This window comes from Chiloscyllium plagiosum, unplaced genomic scaffold (assembly GCF_037043375.1).
Source record: "Chiloscyllium plagiosum isolate Xiang-an unplaced genomic scaffold, Cpla_swu_hap1 HiC_scaffold_46, whole genome shotgun sequence".
In the NCBI taxonomy this organism is placed as follows: Eukaryota; Metazoa; Chordata; class Chondrichthyes; order Orectolobiformes; family Hemiscylliidae; genus Chiloscyllium; species Chiloscyllium plagiosum.
The window spans coordinates 14471407-14492232 of NW_028270184.1; positions in this window are offsets into that span (position 1 = coordinate 14471407).

A 20826-nucleotide genomic window follows, 5' to 3' on the forward strand; every position below is an offset into this window, starting at 1 on the left:
GAAACATGGCTCAGGGATGGGCAGGACTGGCAGCTTAATGTTCCAGGATACAAATGCTACAAGAAGGATAGAAAGGAAGGCAAGAGAGGAGGGGGAGTGGCATTTTTGATAAGGGATAACATTACAGCGGTACATAGGGAGGATATTCCCGGAAATACAACCAAGGAAGTTATTTGGGTGGAACTGAGAAATAAGAAAGGGATGATCATCTTATTGGGATTGTATTATAGACCCCTAATAGTCAGCAGGAAATTGAGAAACAACTTTATGAAACCTCAGTTATCTGTAAGAGTAATAGTGTGGTTATGGTAGGGGATTTGAACTTTCCAAACTATACTGGGATTGCCATAGCATTAAGGGTTTCGATGGAGAGGGATTTGTTAAGAGTGTGCAAGAAAATTTTCTGATTCAGTATGTAGATGTACCTACTACAGAAGGCGCAAAACTTGACCTACTCTTGGGAAATAACTGGAGTTGGCTAACACGATACCATTTTTTAAAGGACGGTGGTAAGGACAAGCCAGGGAACTACAGACCGGTGAGCCTGACGTCGGTGGTGGGCAAGTTGTCGGAGGGAATCCTGTGGGACAGGATGTACATGTATTTGGAAAGGCAAGAACTGATTAGGGATGGTCAACATGGCTTTGTGCGTGGGAAATCATGTCTCACGAACTTGATTGAGTTTTTTGAAAAAATAACAAAGAGGATTGATGAGGGCAGAGCAGTAGATGTGATCTATATGGACTTCAGTAAGGCGTTCAACAAGGTTCCTCATGGGAGACTGGTTAGCAAGGTTAGATCTCATGGAATACAGGGAGAACTAGCCATTTGGATACAGAACTGGCTCAAGGGTAAAAGACAGAGGGTGGTGGTGGAGGGTTGTTTTTCAGACTGGAGGCTTGTGACCAGTGGAGTGCCACAAGGATGTGTTGGGTCCACTATTTTTCGTCATTTATATAGATGATTTGGATGGGAACATAAGAGGTATAGTTAGTAAATTTGCAGGTGACATCAAAATTGGAGGTGTAGTGGACAGCAAAGAAAGTTATCTCAAATTACAACAGGAACGTGATCAGGTGGGCCAATGGGCTGAGAAGTGGCAGATAGTGTTTAATTTAGATAAATGCGAGGTGCTGCATTTTGGGAAAGCAAATCATAGCAGGACTTATACAGTTAATGGTAAGGCTCTAGGGAGTGTTGCTGAGCAAAGAGACCTTGGAGTGCAGGTTCATAGCTCCTTGAAAGTGGAGTCACAAGTAGATAGGTTAGTGAAGGAGGCATTTGGTATGCTTTCCTTTATTGGTCAGAACATTGAGGTAATGTTGTGGCTGTACAGGACGTTGGCTAGTCCATTGTGCAATTCTGGTCTCCTTCCTATCGGAAGATTGTTGTGAAAGTTGAAAAGGTTATGAAAATATTTACAAGCATGTTGCCAGGGTTGGAGGTTTTGAGTTATAGGGAGAGGCTGAATAGATTTGGGCTGTTTTCCCTGGAGCTTTGAAGGATGAGGGGTGTCCTTATAGAGTTTTATAAAATCATGAGGGGCATAGGTAGGTTAAATAGAGAAGGTCTTTGCCCTAGGGTGGGACAGTCCAGAACTAGAGGACATAGGTTTAGAGTGAGAGGGAAAAGATATAAAAGGGACCTAAGGGGTAACTTTTTCACGCAGAGGGTGGTACGTGCATGGAATGAGCTGCCAGGGGAAGTGGTGAAGGCTGGTACAATTGCAACATTTAATAAGCATCTGAATGGGGATGAGATTATATTAGATTCCTTACAGTGTGGAAACAGGCCCTTCAGCCCAACCAGTCCACACTGACCCTCTGAAGAGTAACTCACCCAGACCCACTTTTCTCTGACCAATGCACCTATCATTGTGGGCAATTTAGCATGGCCAATTCACCTGACCTACACATCTTTGGACTGTGGGAGGAAAGCGGAGCACCTGGAGGAAACCCACGCATAATTGTGTTAGGGGATTCTGTAGTCAGAGGTACAGACAGACGTTTATATAGCCAGTAGAGAAAAAGCAGAATGGTGTGTTGTTTCCCTGGTGCCAGGATCAAGGATGTCTCAGAGAGGGTACGGAATGTTTTCACAGGGAGAGGGGCCAGCAAGAAGTCATTGTCCACATTGGAACCAACGACATAGGAAGGGAAAAGGTTGAGACTCTGAAGGGAGATTACAGAGAGTTAGGTCGAAATTTAAAAAGGAGGTCCTCAAGGGTAGTAATATCTGGATTACTCCCAGTGCTACGAGCTAGTGAGGGCAAGAATAGGAGGATAGAGCAGATGAATACATGGCTCAGGAGCTGGTCTATGGGAGAAGGATTCACATTTTTGGATCATTGGAATCTCTTTTGGGGTAGAAGTGACCTGTACAAGAAGGACGGATTGCACCTAAATTAGAAGGGGACTAATATATTGGCAGGAAAATTTGCTAGAACTGCTTGGGAGGATTTAAACTAGTAAGGTGGGGAGGTGGGACCCAGGGAGATAGTGAGGAAAGAGATCGATCTGAGATGGGTACAGCTGAGAACACAAGTGAGTCAAACAGTCAGGGCAGACAGGGACAAGGTAGGACAAATAAATTAAACTGCATTTCTTTCAATGCAAGGGGCCTAACAGGGAAGGCAGATGAACTCAGGGCATGGTTAGGAAAATGGGACTGGGATATCAGAGCAATTACGGAAACATGGCTCAGGGACTGGCAGGACTGGCAGCTGAATGTTCCAGGATACAAATGCTATAGGAAGGATAGAAAGGGAGGCAAAAGAGGAGGAGGAGTGGCATTTTTGATAAGGGATAGCATTACAGCTGTGCTGAGGGAGGATATTCCTGGAAATACATCCAGGGAAGTTATTTGGGTGGAACTGAGAAATAAGAAAGGGATGATCACCTTATTGGGATTGTATTATAGACCTCCCAATAGTCAGAGGGAAATTGAGAAATAAACTTGTAAGGAGATCTCAGCTATCTGTAAGAATAATAGAGTAGTTATGGTAGGGGATTTTAACTTTCCAAACATCGACTGGACTGCCATAGTGTTAAAGGTTTAGATGGAAAGGAATTTCTTAAGTGTGTACAAGACAAGTTTCTGATTCAGTATGTGGATGTACCTACTAGAGAAGGTACAAAACTTGACCTACTCTTGGGAAATAAGGCAGGGCAGGTGACTGAGGTGTCAGTGGGGGAGCACTTTGGGGCCAGCGACCATGATTCTATTCGTTTTAAAATAGTGATGGAAAAGGTTAGATCAGATCTAAAAGTTGAAGTTCTAAATTGGAGAAAGGCCAATTTTGATGGTATTAGGCAAGAACTTTCAAAAGCTGATTGGAGGCAGATATTTGCAGGTAAACGGAGGGCTGGAAAATGGGAAGCCTTCAGAAATGAGATAACAAGAATCCAGAGAAAGTATATTCCTGTTAGGGTGAAAGGGAAGGCTGGTAGGTATAGGGAATGCTGGATGACTAAAGAAATTGAGGGTTTGGTTAAGAAAAAGAAGGAAGCATATGTCAGGATAGATTGAGTGAATCCTTAGAAGAGTATAAAGAAAGTAGGAGTATATTTAAGAGGAAAATCAGGAGGGCAAAACGGGGACATGAGATAGCTTTGGCAAATAGAATTAAGGAGAATCCAAAGGGGTTTTACAAATATATTAAGGACAAAAGGGTAACTAGGGAGAGAATAGGGCCCCTCAAAGATCAGCAAGGTGGCCTTTGTGTGGAGCCACAGAAAATGCGGGAGATACTAAATGAATATTTTGCATCAGTATTTACTGTGGAAAAGGATAAGGAAGGTATAGATTGTAGGGAAATAGATGGTGACATCTTGAAAATGTCCAGATTACAGAGGAGGAGGTGCTGAATCCCCAGGAGCTGATCTGGTGTACCCAAGAACTCTGTGGCAAGCTAGAGAAGTGATTGCTGGGCCTCTTGCTGAGATATTTGTATCATCGATAGTCACAGGTGAGTTGCCGGAAGACTGGAGGTTGGCAAACGTGGTGCCACTGTTTAAGAAGGGTGGTAAAGACAAGCCAGGGAACTATAGACTGGTGAGCCTGACCTTGGTGGTGGGCAAGTTGTTGGAGGGAATCCTGAGGGACAGGATGTACATGTATTTGGAAAGGCAAGGACTGATTAGGGATAGTCAACATGGCTTTGTGTGTGGGAAATCATGTCTCACAAACTTGATTGAGTTTTTTGAAAAAGTAACAAAGAAGATTGATGAGGGCAGAGCAGTAGATGTGATCTATATGGACTTCAGTAAGGTGTTCAACAAGGTTCCCCATGGGAGACTGATTAGCAAGGTTAGATCTCATGGAATACAGGGAGAACTAGCCATTTGGATACAGAACTGGATCAAAGGTAGAAGACAGAGGGTGGTGGTGGAGGGTTGTTTTTCAGACTGGAGGCCTGTGACCAGCGGAGTGCCACAAGGATCGGTGCTGGGTCCTCTACTTTTTGTCATTTATATAAATGGTTTGGATGCGAGCATAAGAGGTACAGTTAGTAAGTTTGCAGATGACACCAAAATTGGAGGTGTAGTGGACAGCGAAGAGGGTTACCTCAGATTACAACAGGATCTGGACTAGATGGGCCAATGGGCTGAGACGTGGCAGATGGAGTTTAATTCATATAAATGTGAGGTGCTGCATTTTGGGAAAGCAAATCTTAGCAGGACTTATACACTTAATGGTAAGGTCCTAGGGAGTGTTGCTGAACAAAGAGACCTTGGAGTGCAGGTTCATAGCTCCTTGAAAGTGGAGTCGCAGGTAGATAGGATAGCGAAGAAGGTGTTTGGTATGCTTTCCTTTATTGGTCAGAGTATTGAGTACAGGAGTTGGGAGGTCATGTTGCGGCTGTACAGGACATTGGTTACGCCACTGTTGGAATATTGCATGCAATTCTGGTCTCCTTCCTGTCGGAAAGATGTTGTGAAACATGAAAGGGTTCAGAAAAGATTTACAAGGATGTTGCCAGGGTTGGAGGATTTGAGCTACAGGGAGAGGCTGAACAGGCTGGGGCTGTGTTCCCTGGAGTGTCGGAGGGTGAGGGGTGACCTTATAGAGGTTTATAAAATTATTAGGGGCATGGATAGGATAAATAGACAAAGTCTTTTCCCTGGGGTGGGGGAGTCCAGAACTAGAGGGCATAGGTTTAGGGTGAGAGGGGAAAGATATAAAAGAGACCTAAGGGGCAGCTTTTTCACGCAGAGGGTGGTACGTGTATGGAATGAGCTGCCAGAGGAAGTGGTGGAGGCTGGTACAATTGCAACATTTAAGAGGCATTTGGACGGGTATATGAATAGGAAGGGGTTAGACGGATATGGGCCGGGTACTGGCAGGTGGGACTAGATTGGGGTGGGATATCTGGTCGGCATGGACGGCTTGGGCCAAAGGGTCTGTTTCTGTGCTGAACGTCTCTATGACTCTATATCAACATCTTTTAAATATTAAAATGGAGCACTCTTACCCATGAGGCAATCTTGTAAATAATGTAGTTGTTTAGTGAGTCTGTGATACTGCATTGTTTTTCTCTTGGCTTACTCCAGAATACCTCATTTCTCTCTGAAAGCCTATGTCTTTGTCATAGAGTCACACAGCACAGAAAGTGATTCTTCGGTCCAACCAGTCCACAATCCCAAACTAAACTAGTCCCACCTGCCTGTGCTTGCCCATATCTCTCCAAACATTTCTTATTCATGTACTTACCTAAATGTCTTTTAAACATTGTGTGTTTTGGTTTTGTGTCAGTGACCACACGCACGTGCTGCTTCTGTCCTTCCTGAGTCGACAGTGTTGAATCATCAGGAAGCGATGTCTTTAACATTCTGTTGTGGATGTGGACACTGCTGGCTGGCCAGCATTTATTCAACCACACCGCCCTGTGGCCCAACATTTCAACTCCCCCTCCCACTCTGCCGAGGACATGGAGGTCCTGGGCCTCCCTCACCACCAGACGCTTGGAGGAAGAATGCCTCATCTTCCGCCTCGGAACACTTCAACCCCAGTGCATCAATGTGGACTTCAACAGTTTCCTCATTTCCCCTCCCCCCACCTTACCCCAGTTCCAAACTTCCAGCTCAGCACCGTCCCCAGGACCTGTCCTACCTGTCTATCTTCTTTTCCACCTATCCGACCTGTCTATCTTCTTTTCCACCTATCCACTCCACCCTCCTCCCTGACCTATAACCTTCATCCCCTCCCCCACTCATCTATTGTACTCTATGCTACTTTCAGCGCACCCCCACCCTCCTCTCACTTATCTCTCCACCCTTCAGGCTCACTGCCTTTATTCCTGATGAAGGGCTTTTGCCCGAAACGTCGATTTCGCTACTCCTTGGATGCTGCCTGAACTGCTGTGCTCTTCCAGCACCACTGATCCAAAATCTGGTTTCCAGCATCTGCAGTCATTGTTTTTACCTGGCCAGCATTTATTGCCCATTCCACGTTGCCCTAATAAAGGTGGCGGTGAGCTGCCTTCTTGAACCACTGCAGGCCATGTGCTGAAGACCCCATAATGCACTTAGGGAGAGAATTCTAGGATTTCGACCCAATGACAGTGAAGGAACGGCAATAAGTTTCCAAGTCGGCATGATGAGAGGCTTGGAGGAGAAATTGCAGGTGGTGTCACAGACATAAACATTCACTCCCCCCACCACTGATGCTCAGTAACAGCAGTGAGTACTGTCTACAAGATGCAATACAGAAAGTGCCCAAATCTCCTTACACAGCACTTCAATAACCATGACCTCTGCCACCTCGAAGAACAAAGACAGTGGAAGCACCATCACCTCCAAGTTCCCAACAAAACCGTGTACCATCCTGACCTGGAATTATATTGCTGAGCTTTCACTGACACTGGTTCAAATCTGTGGAACTTCATTCCCTATCGGGACTGTTGGCACATCAACATCACAAGGCTTGCAACGGTTCAGGCAGGCAACTTATCACCTTCTTTCAGGGGCAATTAGGGACGAGCAACAAGTGCTGTCCTAGCCGATATCCATATCCTCTGAATCAACAATAAAAAGAATTTGCATTCAGCAAGATATTAAAAAGTCTCATCACACCAATGTTTAACCAAAAGTAGATATGTTCAACTTCTGTCCAAGATGTTAATTTCTATAATTGGGTTAGAACTTATTAACATCAGCAGAAAGAGACCCCAAAGAACATGGTTTAATCCTGGATATGATTAATAGCAAAGTCAATGACTGTAGTTACTTGTGGGTAGGCAATGCCTGCTGGTATTATTGCTGGATTGGGTTAATCCAGAGACCCAGGTAATGTTCTGGGTACCTGGGTTTGAATCCTGCAGATGACGGAATTTGAATTCAATAAAAATCTGTGATTGAGAGTCTAATGATGAAAATGAACCAGTTGTCGATAGTTGAAAACAAAAACGCATCTGATTCACTAATAAGGAAACTGCCATCCTTCCCTGGTCTGGCCGACATGTGATGCTGGGCAATAAATGCTGGCCCAGTCGGCAACACCTTCAGTCCTGTATTTACCATCCCTCTTCTCACTGTCATCCCTTTGTGCGATGTGCTTGAAGTTAGATTCCTAACCTTTTCCAAACACACTGTCGTATTGCGTGTTCTGGAGATTTTTTTTTTTTTTTTTTTATAGATATTTTTATTAGAAATTTAACATTTTTACAAGTTTACAAAAATAAACAAAACTCTCAGATATAAACATTGATATACAATTAGCTCAAATATACAATAGCCAAAATTTGACAACAAAAAAAAACAAAACAAAACAAAACAACAAAAAAAACCCCCAAAAAAAAAAACAACAAAAAAAAACAAACAGACAAAACTCAACTATCTACTAATCTAACCTACAACTAATCAGGGTGTATATTTAAGTCTCTTACATGCTCGGGATGTGTTAACATCAGATATGATAAAACCCGTATTCGTGCGGGATTCCTCCCCCGAGGGGCCGCGGACCAGCCAGGTTCGTGGTCTCAATTAAATAAAAGCCCTTGTTAGGATAGCCGAAATATCTGTATTTATGTAATTCAAAAAGGGCTGCCATATTTTATAAAATAATTCGGTCTTTCGGTGCACCATATTTGTAAGGAAGTCAAGGGGAATACATTCCATAATTAGTCTGTGCCAATTTGAAAGTCCAGGGGGGCCCTCCGCCACCCAGTTCATCAAAATATTTTTCCTTGCACAGAAAGAAAGAATAGAAAATAGTCTCTTCCCGTACGTGTCCAGGGAGGGAAAGTTCGAAAAGCCCAAGAGGAGAGATACGGGGTCCACTTTTATTTCCGTTCCTAAAATTTCTGTCAGGGTACTTGCTACTTTAGTCCAATATCCACGGATCTTATGACAGGTCCATAAGCAATGTACAAGAGTGCCCACCTCTATTTTGCATTTAGGACACATTGGAGATGCTCCTGCCTTAAATTTTGCCAATCGGACCGGTGCTATATGGGCCCTATGAAGTATCTTCAGCTGGATAGCCTGGGTTCTGTTACAAATAGTAATTCTTCTAGCATTTTCCCAGATATCATTCCACGTTTCTGTGGAGATTTCTAGTCCCAGATCCTGATCCCATGTTTTAAGCAGATTATCCATATCTCCCGATACTTCATCATGTAGCAAATGATAAATATTACTGACGGAAGATACCCCCACTGGTCGTAGGACACTACATTCTCTATCGGATTTATAAAGACTATCTAATAACGTAGTCTTCTTCTGTATAAAATCTCGAATTTGGAAGTATCGAAAGAGGTCTCCATTGGGTAATCCGAATTTCTGACGCAGCTGTCCGAAAGACATCAGGACCCCATCTTTAAATAAATCCCCAAGACATGAGATACCCCTGGCTCTCCAGAGTTTAAAAGTGGCATCTGTTAATCCCGGTTGGAATCCCCATGCTCCCACTATCGGTGCATAGGGGGATGTTTTATGTGAATTACCCTCATTTTGCCGCATTATATTCCAAGCCTTGATTGTATTCAGTATTATAGGGTTTTTACAGTGATCTGTAATGATTTTCCTCTTGTCTGAGAATAAAAGGTTAATAAGTGGGTATTTTACTTGAGAAGCCTCGATGTCCAACCAGATTGATTGTGGATCAGACAAGGCCCAATCAGCTATATAACTTAATAGGGAACTTAATTGATATTTCCTAAAATCTGGGAAGTCCAATCCACCCCTTGCCTGTGGAAGCTGTAGCTTCTTCAGCTTAATGAGGGGTCGCCTATGGTTCCAGATAAAGGAACTCAGCCAGCCGTATAATTTACATAAAGCTGTCCTCGGCAGCATCACCGGAAGCATTCTCATAGGATATAGGAGACGGGGCAGGATATTCATTTTGATTAATGCTATTCGACCCAGCCAGGAAATTGGCAGGTCTCCCCATCGCTGGAGGTCCTGCCTTATCCTTTCCAATAAATACACAAAATTAGCCTTATACAACTGACCAAATACTGGAGTAATAAAAATGCCTAAATATAAGAAACCCTCCAGGGACCAGCGAAAGGGAAAAAGGGAACCGTCCGCTAAGCGGGGTATCACAGCAAGGCCACCCATTGGCATAGCTTCCGATTTTGAAAAATTAATTTTATAGCCTGAGAATGCACTAAATGTATTAATAACTTGGATTAAGCGAGGTATGGACATCAAAGGGTTACTGAGGAATAGAAGAACATCATCTGCATAAAGGGTAATTTTATGTTTACCTGTACCAATCCTTGGGGCCACTATGTTAGGATCAGCTCGTATAGCTTCTGCTAGTGGTTCAATTATTAGCGTGAATAACAATGGCGAGAGGGGACATCCCTGACGGCAGCCCCTACCCACACTGAAGCTATCCGAGCCTAATCCATTAGTAACCACAACTGCTTTGGGATCACTATACAATGTTGAGATCCATTTGGTAAACACCTGTCCAACACCAAACCTCTCCAATGTGTAAAACAAATATGACCATTCGACCCTATCAAATGCCTTTTCCGCGTCTAATGAAACCACTACTCCTGGTATCTTTCCCTGATGACAAGCTTGAATCATATTCAGAGCCCTTCTAACATTATTAGATGATCTACGGCCCTTAATAAACCCCGTCTGATCCTCCTTTATAATATGTGGCAGTATCCTTTCTAATCTCAGTGCTAACATTTTAGAGAGGATTTTAAAATCTACATTTAGCAAGGATATTGGTCTGTATGATGTACAATCTTCTGGGTCCTTTGTTCTGGAGATTTTAATAACCTGTCGAGTACTGTCAGAACCATAGAGATGTACGACACGGAAACAGACCCTTCGGTCCAACTCGCCCATGCCAGCACTTGGCCCATATCCCTCTAACTTCTTCCTGTTCACATATTCCTGATGTAGGGCTTTTGCCTAAAACGTCGCTTTTCCTGCTCCTCGGATGCTGCCTGACCTGCCAGCACCACTCTAATTTTGACTCTGATCTCCAGCATCTGCAGTGCCCACTTTCGCCTATTCATATACCTGTCCGGATGTACTCCTTTCTTTTCATTTTTTCCCCATATTTTTCCACACAGTTAAATCCACTCCCGTACGTTAATCTGTTTTGTTTCTCCTTAGCCATTATGACTTCTTGGAGTTTTAGCCTCCCCCTTCCCGACTTTCTAGTTTAAAGTCCCTGTTGAATACCCTATTCACTAGAACATTGGTCCCCAGCCTCAGTTCAGGTGGAGACCATCCCAACAGTACAGATCCCTCCTGTTCCAATACAGAAGCCAGTGCCCAGTGAAATGGAACCCTCTCTTTCCCTCACCACTCCTTTAGCCAGATGTTTACTTCCTTTATTCTCCTGCCCCATGTCAATTTGCTTGGGTAGTAATCCAGAGATTGAGGATCTGCTGTTTAATTTAGTTCCTAGTTCCTGGAATCATAAACAGGCCCTCTTTCCTATCTTGTCTATGTTGTTTGTGTGCTGATGTGGATTGCAACAACTGATTCCTCCCTCTCCCTCTCCAATATCCTTTCACCCTGGTCAGAGATGTCTCCCACTGAACAGGCAACATACCATGTGGGACTCTCAATCCTGCTTACAAAGGATGCTATCTATTCCCCAGGTATAGAATACCTTACGACTACCACTTGTCTTTTTGCTCCTCCTTCTTGGATGGTTTCCTGTCCGACAGTGCAGTGGTCAGTCGGCTCATTAGATTTTAGATTAAATTCTCTACAGTATGGAAACAGGCCCTTCGGCCCAACAAGTCCACACCGACCCTCCAAAGAGTCACCCACCCAGACCCATTCCTCTTACCCTACATTTACCCCTGACTAATGCACCTAACACTATCGGCAATTTAGCATGACCAATCCACCCTAACCTGCACATATTTTGGACTGTGGGAGAAAACCGGAGCACCCGGAGGAAACCCATGCAGAGATGGGGAGAATGTGCGAACTCCACACAGACAGTCGCCCAAGGCGAGAATCGAACCCGGGTTGCTGGCGCTGTGAGGCATCAGTGCTAAGTCAACGTACCACACGTGCCTCTCTCCAGCTCCATTCCTCATCCACACAGGGAGCAATTACCTTGTGCCTGTTGGAGGTTGAAACCGCTTCCACACACGTGTAGTCCCTTTCAACCATGAATGATGCTTTTTCCTTCCATCTTCAAAATCCGGTACTATTCAGGTCGCAATAAATTGGGCAACTCCAGAGAATCCGTGAGAACACAGATGCAGGCTGTGAGACTGAGTCGAATGGATCAGGTAATTTGCAGAGGTGACAGCTGAGAAGCTTATGGGTGAGTTGTAAAAACTTGGCTGGTTCGCTAATGCCCTTCAGGGAAAGGATTCTCCCGCATGGCCTGGGTGACATCAGATGCCCCTTGCTGGGAGGAGAGACCGAGAGAGATTGGAGAGGCAGGTGTCAAAGGAGAGGCTTTTATATATCTCCAACTTACCTTTGACATAAACTCCCAAACCACCAATCTCTAATGCCTAGAAGGACAGGGGGCAACCGGCAAATGTGAAGATCGTCATCTCCAACTTCCATGTCGATATGACTAGTCTGACATCCAATACCAAATGAATAGAAATTTTTTGCCACTTCAGCATTAAATAGACTGAAGCTACAAGCCTTCAGACATTGAGTCATTGAGATGTACAGGACGGAAGCAGACCCTTCGGTCCAACCCTTCCATGCCGACCAAATATCCTAACCTAATCCAGTCCCATTTGTCAGCATCTGGCCTATATCCCGCTAAACTCTTCCAATTCACATACCCATCCAGATGTCTTTTTAAAATGTTGTCATTGTATTAGCCTCCACCACTTCCTCTGGCAGCTCATTCCACACACGCACCACCCTCTATGTGAAAACGTTGTCCCTTAGATCCCTTTTATATCTTTCCCCTCTCACCATAAACCTCCAGTTCTGGACTCCCCCACCCCATGGAAAATACTTTATTTATTTACCCTATCCATGCCCCTCATGATTCTATAAACCTCTAAAAAGTCACCCCTCAGCCTCCGACACTCCAAGGAAAACAACCCCAGCCTATTCAGCCTCTCCCTATAGCTCAAATGCCTTCAACCGTGACAACATCCTTTAAAATCTTTTCTGAACCCTTTCAAGTTTCACAACATCCTTTCAATAGCAGGCAGAGCAGAATTGTAGGCAGCATTCCAAAAGTGGCTTAACCAATGTCCTGTCCAGCTGCAACATCACAGATCCATCCCTCTTACTATCACTCATCAGAGGTTCATTGGATGCTGCCTGAACTGCTGTGCTCTTCCAGCACCACTAATCCAGCATCAGAGGTTCATGCTGACTGTTCACCTTTGAAGTAATATTTGACCAAGAGGTCAGCTTCCAACTACAAAATTGTACTGTCACCGAGACTGTCTTTTTACACTACAGTAACAGGGACCAACTCCATTAGAGCGTAAGCATACCTGTAGCTGATGCCCCCATTTGTTTCTAGACTTAACTATCCTAATGCATTCCCGGGCAGCCTCCGACGTCAACCTCTCCCTAATCTTGAAAGGGTTTGCTGCCTATGTGTGTAATTACAAAATCTTATTCACCCAGCAACCTTGTGGGGTGCTCATTGACTTAAAATGGCTCTTGTTTCAGAAGCAGCAAACTTGAAAATTCACCATGGCCAAGTCCTTCCCTATCTCTGCAATCTCCTCCAGGCTGAACAACCCTTGATGAGAAACCTGAAATCATCTCATTCCAGTCTCCTGAGCATTTAATCCCACCACTTATGCCTCAAGCAGGAATTTCATCCTGATGTCTCTCCAACTTGCTTCACTCCTTTAAGATAATCCTTGAAACCAACCACTTTACCCATCTGAATATCTGCTTATCACTGTATGGACTGCAGCATTTGAAAATGTTGAACATTCTCTCCTCCACTTTGAACTGGAGTTTGGAAATATTCACTGGCCTTGTCAGTAACTCCAAAATCCCAATTCTTTGTTTTGAAAACATCAGAGTCCGCGAGATGTTAACCACTGAAACAGTCCAACTCATCCATGCCCAACAGATATCGTAAATTAATCCAGTCCCATTTATGAGCATTTGGCCTGTAACCCTCTATTCTTATTCAGGTACCTTTTCAGATGCCTTTTAAGTGTTGTAAATTGTCCCAGCCTCCACCATCACTTCGGGCATCTCATTCCATACATGCACCAGGCTCTGCGTGAAAAAGTTTCCCCTCACGTCCCCTGTAAATCTTTCCCCTTTCAACTTAAACTGATCTCCACTACCCTAGGAAAAAGACCTTGGCTATTCACCCTATCCAAGCCCCTCAAGATTTTAAAAGTCTCTAAAAGGTCACCTCTCAGCCTCCGACGCTCTAGGGAAAAATAGTCCCAGCCTGTTCAGCTTCCCTCTACAGCTCAAACCCTCCAACCCTGGCACCATCTTTGTAAATCTTTTCTGAACCCTTTCAAGTTTCACAACATCTTTCCCACAGCAGATAGATCAGAACTGAAAGCAGTTCCAAAAGTGGCCTAACCAACGTCCTGTACAATCTCAACATGACCTCCCATCTCTGATACTCAATGTACTGACCAATAAAGGGTCATACAAACAAAATGAATAAAACCATCTGCAGAATTACTTATTCCTAAAACAACTTGCTTTGAGGAATTTAGCCGCCACTGAAGTTAAACTGACTGATCTCCAGGTGCTCACCTAACCTTTTTTTTTGAACATGGGTGTGACATTTGCAATTCTCTAGTACTACCCTCATGTCTCAGCAAAACTGAAAAGTTATGGATAGTGCCACTGTAATATCCATGTTCACTTCCATCAGTATCCTTGGATAACTCATCTGGTCCCAATACCTCATCAGATCTAAGTAGAGGTGGTCTATGCAAAGCCTCAACCTTATAAAGCGTAATCTCTTCTGGTGAGAGATAGAAGAGTAAACATGTAGGCAAGTCATGGGGTAGTGGAAAAAAACAGTAGGGCAGTAATAACATGGGATTTTAATTGACCAGAGTATACTTGCGAAAGTTTTATTGCAAAACGAGTAGAGGGAGTAGGATTCCTGAGGTGCATTCGGATGTGCTATTTTGGCCAGTACATCCAACAAGAGAAAATGCAGTTCTGGGTTTTGTTTTATGAAATGAAGCTGGGCAGGCAGGAGAGCGTCTTGGTAGGAGTAATTATAATTTACCTTTAACATATTTATAGAAAAGGACAAAGATAGAACAGGACTCAGAGTTCTAAACTGGGGTAAAATCAATTTGTCTAAGTTGAGGTAAAATTTAGTAATAGTGGATTGGCAACAGCTACTTGAAGGTAAATCCGTGTCTGTTTAGTGGGAGGTATTCAAAGAACAGATGTAAAGGATTCAGGGTAAACATGTTCAAAAGAGATTTACCAAGATGTTGCTGGATGCTGGGACTTCTTTCACCGGAATATAGGAGGTTGAGAGGTGACCTTATAGAGGTTTATAAAGGGGGCACAGATAAGATTGATGGTAGGCATCCTTTGCCAAGGATGGAGGATTTCAAGATGCGGAGGTATATTTTTAAAGGTGAGTTGAGAATGATTTTAAAAAGACATGAGGGGCATTTTATTTTTTACACAGAGGTTCGTGTGTGGAATGAATTTCCAGAGGAAGTGCTGGATGCTACAAAGTTTAACAGACACTTGGATAAATACATAAATAAGAAAGGTTTGGAAGGATATGGGCCAAGCGCAGGCAGGCGGGACTAGTTTGGTTTGGGATTATGGTTGGCTCAAAGGTCTGTTTCTGTGTTGGATGACTCGGTGCTCTCGCAAAGGAAAGCTATGGAATGGCCTAATCTTGGGTCCCTGGACATTAAGAAACTTACAGAATAAGATAAAGCAGAAGAGCAGCGTTTATGACCAAGAACTCAGAAGACATTATGAAAGGAAAGGACAGCATGAAAGAGTAGAGGCAAATAAAATCAAAATTAACCCACAGATGTTTCATCAATACAATAATTCGAGAAGTTGAACAAAAGGATGATTAGGACAAATAAAGGACAGAAGAGGAAGATGTCAATACAAAACTATAAAAATGTAGGAACAGAAATTAGCCATTTGGCCCATCGGGTCCACTCTGCCATTTAATGAGACCATGGCTAAACTGATAAACCTCAACCCTTCTTTGCTGCCTTATTGCCATAACCTTTGAGGCCCTTACTGATTAAAAATCTGTTTCAGTCTTACACATAGTTAACAGCCTTGATTGCATTCTTGGATAACAAATTCCACGATTCACCGCCTTCAGAGGAAAACTAATTCTTCATTGAGTGGGCAATTCTCAACTTTGACGCTGAAAACAATAAGTGCTGAAGATCACAGTGGGTCAGGCAGCACCCACCGAGAGAAAGCAAGCTCACGTTTTGAGTCACGATGGCTCTTCATTAGATGATGCCCTCTGGTCCTAGACTCTTCCCAAGAGAAAACAATCTCTGTGAACCGACACAGTCAGGTTCCCTAAGAATCGTGTATACTTTACGAAGATCACCTCTCATCCTTCTAAATTCAACCTCGTAAGAAAATCCCTCCGTACTCAGGATCAACAGAATGAATCTTCTCCAGACTGTCTCCAATACCGGCACATCTTTCCTTAGATGAAGGGGAACAAAACTGCTCGTAGCATTCCAAATGTGGTCTGATTAATGCCTTGAACAGTTTTAGAAAGGTATGCCTATTTTTATACACCAATCCTTTTCAAGTAAAGGCCAATATTCTATTTGTCTACCCTATTACATGGAATACACACAGAGGGGAGGACGAAGGTAGCATTTCCATGTCCCAGGAGTTCATCTTTTTTGTGTACTCAATTACTGCATTAAACCTAGATGGCACATCTTATGATTCATGAACTTGGACCTTCAAGTCCCTCTGTGCTGCAGATTTTCCCATTTAAATAATACTGAGTTCTTCTATTCTTCCTGTGAATGTGCATACTTTCCCATAGTATATTTTGTCTGCCAAGTTTTTGCTCACTCCCTTAAGCTGTTTATATCTGCCTGTAGTCGAGCGTGGTGCTGGAAAAGCACAGCAGGTCAGGCAGCATCCGAGGAACAAGAAAATCGACATTTCGGGCAAGAGTCTTTCATCAGGAATCAACTCTGATGTCCAGCATCTGCAGTCCACACTTTCTCCCACAAGCTGTCTGTAGGCTCCTTTGTCATTCTATTTGCCTTCCCACTTATTTTTGCGTCATCTGAAAACTTGGTGATATGAACAGGGTATGAGTAGGTCCACTTGGCCTTTCAAGGCCACTCTGCCGTTCAATAAGGTCATGGCTGGTCTAATTTTAACCTCCACTCTCCATTCCTGAAACCCATGATCATCTTTCAGCCCTTTGGTAATCAGGAATCCATTTTTCTCTGCTTTAAAAATATTCAAAGATTATTGTACTTGAGGAGGAGTGCGAATTATTTCATGTAATAAAAGCATAAAGAGGGGGAATATTAATAGGATTACTATCTTTCAAAATGCAACAAGTCACCAGTGCCAGATGAAATGCACCCCAAACTATTGAAAGAAACAGGAGAACAGGACAAATCATCACTTGGAAAGGCATGGAATAATTCAGGACAGTTAGCATAAATGTGTTAAGGGAAGATCATGTCTAACTAACTTAACATAATTTTTTGAGAAAGTAATAAGGTAGATTGATGTGGTCGACATAACATTTTGGCGAAGTTCACATGGCAAACCATTGTAAAACAAAATAAAAACTCGACCCATGAGATGCAGGTCAACATAGCAAATGGGATACAAAATTGGCTCAGTGGCAGGAAACCAAAGATATTGTTTCTTATGGGAGAAAGTGAGGACTGCAGATGCTGGAGATCAGAGTTGAGAATGTGGTGTTGGAAAAGCACAGCAGGTCAGGCGGCATCCGAGTAGCGGGAGAATTGACGTTTCAGGCATAAACTCAATATTGTTTCTTGTGCCTTGTAGACTGATTCCAGTGACCTTCTGCAGAGCTCTGTGCTAGGTCCTCTGCTTTTCTGTGGAACATATGAACAATCTGGACTTTTATGTAGTAGGATGATAAAAAACATTTGCAGAAAACATAAAAAGAAGACCATTTAGTTGATAGTGAGGAGAGTAACTATAATATTCAGGAAAGATATCAATGAACTAGTCAGATGAGCAAAAAGTGGTAAGTGGAATTCCACCTGGAGAAATGAGAGGTGTTTCATTAAACAAAGCAAAAAAAACACAATAAATGGGAGGCCGCCAAGAGATGTTGAGAAAGTGAGGGAGCTTGATGTTCAGTTGTACGGTCTGTGAAAAGAGCTTCATGCAGTCATCTGCCCTGATTGCACATCAGCGAGTTCATTCTGGGGAGAAACCGTTCACCTGCTCTGTGTGTGGGAAAGGATTTCATAAGTCTGCCTGCCTCATGCTACAGGAGCGGATTCGTGCTGAGGAGAGGCCATTCAGCTGCACTTCCTGTGCAAGGAGGTTCAGATCTTCATCTGACCTCACTACACACAGGCATGTTCACACTGGGGAGACAGCATTCACTTGTTCTGTATGTGGGAAGGGATTCGTGAAGTCCTTGAATCTTTTGGTACATCAACACACTCACAGTGGAGAGAAATTGTTTGCCTGCTCTCTGTCAGAAAGTATTCACAGAGTCAGCTAAACTGCTGAGACCTCAGCAAGTCCATATGTGACTACAGAGGTTGGATACTTCTGTAAATGCTGCTGTTAATTGCCTGTAAAGTTGATGGTCTTACAATATTTGGTTTGTTTCTGCTGCAGCTGCTAACAACCCCCCTCTAACTGGCTGGAATTTAATTCTGGATGTGTTGCTAGCCAGCATTTATCACTGATTACTATTTGCCCTGGAGAAGGCAGTGAAGAGCTGCTGCCATTTGATGCAGTCCATTTGATGCAAGTACACTCACAATGCTGCTGAGGAGGAATTTCCAGGAGTTTGAGCCAAGTAACAATGAAAGGATGGCAATGTATTTCCATGTCAGGATGGCGAGTGGATTGAGAAGTATTTGCAGGTGAGGTTGTTCCTGTGTCGCTGGATGTGTTTGGAAGGTGCTGTCCAAAGAACCTTTGTGAATTTCGGCAGTGCAGCTTGTGGAATGGGTTCCTTCTGCACTGTAAGATGTCTGGATTCCCTGGCCAGACTTTCACCTGCTTTCCCCATCAACCCAGAAATTGGAGGTTGTCCAAAACTCCAGTATTTGTTTGCTTTCTCATGCCGTGTTCCATTCACCCTCAGCTACATTGGTCAACAAATGTCTTGATTTTGAAATTTGCATCCTCCTCTCCATATTCCTGGGTGACCTTACTCCTCCCCATCTCAGGAACCTCCAGTCCCACAACCCACTGAGAAACCATATTGTTTTCATTCTGGCCTCTTTAGCATGTCTTATTTTCATTATTTCACCATTGGCGGCCGTGCCTAGGTTTGAAACTCTGCAATTCCCACCCTAACCTTTTGACTTCTCTCATTCTTAAAGGTGCTTGTTTGAAACTGCTTTCCAATCAAGCTATTGACCATCTATCCAGGTATCCTGAAATTGCTTGTTTGAGACTCCTTTGTAAGTGTGTTGTAATGTTTTAATGTGTTAATAATTCACTCAGACATATGCTATGTTGAGACACTAGCAAGTTCACAAGTACAGGTTGTTCTGCCATAATGCATGTTACGTTAACACAAATTTGCTATAATATGTTTGACAAATTAGGGACACTGTTTCTCAAGTGCAAAGCTTTAAAACATGCATTGGCTATCACGCGATTACATCGCCAACGCTTTTGGTGCTGTTTCTGAAGACCGAATTTTCTATAATGTAGTGTTCCATGAGAATGCAATCATCGGGTTATCGAAAAACTATCTGTAACATCAGTCATTGCAACATACTGTAAATCACAAACAGGACTGAAGCAATATCATTGGAGTCTATTGCTGCTGTAACAGTTCTGGATGTAGGTTTGCTTGCTGAGCTGGAAAGTTCATTTCCAGACATTTCGCCACCCTACTAGGTAATATCTTCAGTGGGCCTCAGGTGAAGCACTGCTGATAAGTCCTGCTTTCTATTTATATATTTGGGTTTCTTTGGGTTAGTGATGTCATTTCCTGTGGTGAAGTCACTTCCTGTTCTTTTTTTCAGGGGATGGTAGATGGGGTCTAATTCAATGTGTTTGTTGATAGAGTTCCGGTTGGAATGCTTCTAGGAATTCTCATGTGTGTCTTTGTTTGGCTTGTCCTAGGATGGATGTGTTGTCCCAGTCGAAGTGGTGAGCTTCCTCATCTGTATGTAAGGATACTAGTGAGAGAAGGTCATGTCTTTTTGCGGCTAGTTGGTGTTCATGTATCCTGGTGGCTAGTTTTCTGCCTGTTTGTCCAAAACTTGCTGAAACAGTGTGTAAACAATAGTGTGTCGAGTTTTTCTATCATCTCCATCAAATATATTCATTTTGAAGCTCTTTCCCTCATTGCTATCTTCTTCATTTTTACTTCTAACAACAAGTTCAAGGATCTCATAGACTTCTTTGTCTCTCAGGTTCAGATCATCTGCTCAGCTTTTGCTGTTTCCTTAGTCTGCTGGGCCAAACTGCCTCTAAACATCCAGTTTTAGGCTGAATATGAATCTTTCATGAACTTCTTTCCTCTCACCCATTAAGCACTGAGGCACACATTCTAAACTATTTACAATGTTGACTAACAGGACAGAAGGCTTTTGGAGGAGTGCAAATGTGTGGAGTGTTGAAATGGAGGAACCAGCCAGGACAGCATAAGTATTCAAATCAGGATGTATCAAAGACATGGATGAGTCTTTCAGCAGCAGTGAGCTAAGGTAGGATACATGCAAACAATATTACAGAGGTCAGTGATGCAGAGGACATGCCAGGTGCTTGGCTCCAGATCATATAGGAAACCAAGGTGTGGTTAATCCTCAGCTTATGGTCAGAGAGGCAAATAGAGTCGGTGGTGAGTGAGACAGAATCTACTGTGGGGTTTTGCATAAGCTGGAGTATTGATCTATCAGCTGCATGGATATGAGCATTAAATTGTCTCTACTACATTGGATTATGTTATAAATAGAGGCCATTCGGTCCAATCCCAGTGTATTGACACAAATCATTCAGGTGAAGAAGCATGCTTGCTTTTATTGCTCAGTATTTGAGCATAGGAGTTGGGAAGTCATGTTGAAGTTGTACAGAATGTTGGTTAGGCCTCTTCTGGAGTACTGTGTCCAAGTCTGGAATGTGTTATCAAAGGAGCCAAGGTGAGTTGCTGCAGTGCATCTTGTAAATGGTGCATATTTCTGCCCCTGTGTATCAGTGGTAAAGTTAACGAATATTCAAAGCATTAGATGGGTGCCAG